The sequence below is a fragment of the Phalaenopsis equestris genome, unplaced genomic scaffold (genome assembly GCF_001263595.1).
Source record: "Phalaenopsis equestris unplaced genomic scaffold, ASM126359v1 Scaffold214330, whole genome shotgun sequence".
NCBI classification, from domain to species: domain Eukaryota; kingdom Viridiplantae; phylum Streptophyta; class Magnoliopsida; order Asparagales; family Orchidaceae; genus Phalaenopsis; species Phalaenopsis equestris.
Genome location: NW_018233122.1, coordinates 394,388 through 396,876, shown reverse-complemented (window position 1 = coordinate 396,876; position 2,489 = coordinate 394,388).

Genomic DNA, 2,489 nt, shown 5'->3' with positions numbered 1-2,489 from the left:
TATCGAGAGTATTCTTAGGTAACTTCAGTTATCTAAGATGTAATTAACTATAGGGGCTTGCCCTTATAGGAAGCTTTTCCCGAACCCAGCACAATATAAACCTTATTTAATTCCTTATATTAAATAGGGGAACTTGTCGGCCAATACATTGGTTTCGCAGACCAAACGGATGTCATAACTTTCTTTAGTTTATTTGATCGAGCCTCACTCTCAATTCTTGCGTTCATCCTTCGGGATAGATACATGATTTGAGATAAAGCGCTCTTTCATCTAAACTATGAAAATTATGGGGTCAGTTTGACTTCATCTTTTTCAAAACTAAATTTTTTTAAAAACGTCCTTCCGAAGCGGGCAACGGGATTTCAATTCTGATGACCGACAGCTTCTTACGGGCAAACCCCACACCAAAAATAGTGCCGACAACCTCACCATAAGCTTCTCCTACCACAAATTTGACACATGTCATTCCTATCTCATAATCTCTTATATGTCCATAAACTAATCAATGGTAAAAATGTTGCTATTATTTTTTATACGAAGGCTTTACTATATTTGATCCCAGATGATGCCACATTTACTCCAGCGAACAATTACTGACAATTTCTATATGATCATCTCCCCTCTAAATCACACTCATGCTCTCGCCACAACCACTAAGAAGTCCATCCTTTGGCACAAACATTTTGGACACCAACATTTAGATGTTCTTACGCACACCCACAAACAACTGCAAATTGGACCAAATATTCAGAAAGTCGTCGGTGTACTACAGGATAAAGTACATTCTTAGGTACCACGCCCATATCATGGGTTGTAAATAAGAAACAAACAATTGTTCGCTCATCCATTGAAGCCTAGTATTGATAGCGAGCGATGTCGGCATCCGATACCCTATGTGTACGACGTCTACTTACAGAATTTGGAGCACCTTAATCGGATCCCACAAAAATCTCATGTGACAACCTCTCGGCGATGGCCATTACCAAAAATCTGATATTCATGCTCACACCAAGCACATCGAGATTGACTAACAGTTCATGTAGGACTAAATACAATCTGACTTTCTACAAATCCACTACAGCAACACTCATGATCAACCAACATATATCTTCACTAAATTATTGCCAAAACGGAACTTTAAATTTCTGCAATCCAAGCTTCAGATTTGTTCCAAACTACATCAGCTTGAAGGGGGATAATAAGTCAAGTGGAATAATATGTTACCATATATTACTAATGAGGTACAATATAAGGGCATGAAATGTACTTGATCCTCTCTAGAAGCTTCCCACATACTTATAATATGTGGGCAATGTTTGTACCGTGTTTCCCTATTGTGAATTAATGGATTCCTATCAAGTTTTATCTTCTTGCTCTTTTTTTCGCACCTATTTCAGAGTTTTCTTTTTTCTTCCCACGATCTTCACCAAACACTACTTGTAATTCACAAATAAGTTTAAACACCAATAGAATGCGAACAACCAAAATTTTAAATGAGTCGAACACGGACAAACTAAAAACTTGCTTAATCACTACTCAAATAACGCAAGTGAAACATATTAATTTCCTATTCAAAGAATATAAGCATATTCACAACATTTAAAATAAAATAACACAAATACATGCAAGAATCCCCAGATGACAGTGAAATTAGAAATTAAAATAAGAATGTGTATAGGAAAGGGGAATAAAAATCCCACATGGGTTTTCAATCTCATTCTATCTGCACATTCATTCTATGAACACTTAACTTTGTTTTGCACGACCATTTATTCACAAATCAAATGCTCCTAATCAAATAAACATTAAAAGAAAATCTACCAAATCAAATAACACTGTTACTACTCCATCAATAGTTCACCTATGCGAAATTTTTTTTTTGAAATTAATAAAATAAAAAAAATCATATATATATATATATATATACATGATTTTATTTATTTATTATATATTGATCTGACATTAAAATTTTAATGAGCAAAATATCATTATTTTCATCATGACCTCTGGCCTCGGTTCATTTTCTTCGAAGCTTCTGCTTCAACATTGACTTTGGAACGACTGAGAATTGAAGCTGACAATAAGAAAGAAGCTGTCGAAAATTAGTAGACAGGAGGTGGTGGGGGAGATGAATACGAGACTGCCAATGGGCTTTCGTATACTACTGAAGGAGGTGGAGGAGATTCAGAAGGGAGTTCCGGCGGTGGTGGAGAAGTGTAGATATATGGGAGAGTAGGTGGCGGGGGTGAGTTATACTGGTATGGAGGTATCGAAGGAGATGGTGGAGGAGGAGAGTTATATTCGTATGGTGGGGTGGTTGTTGGAGAGGGTGGCAGTTCATTATTTGGTGGAGGAGGAGGGGGAAGAGGTGGTGGTGGGGGTTCATTGCATGGTGGAGATGGTGGAGGAGGAGCAGATGGTGGCGGCGGTGGAGGAGGAGGAGGAGATGGCAAGGGGGGTGGCGGGGGTGGGGGGGGGGGGGGGGGGGG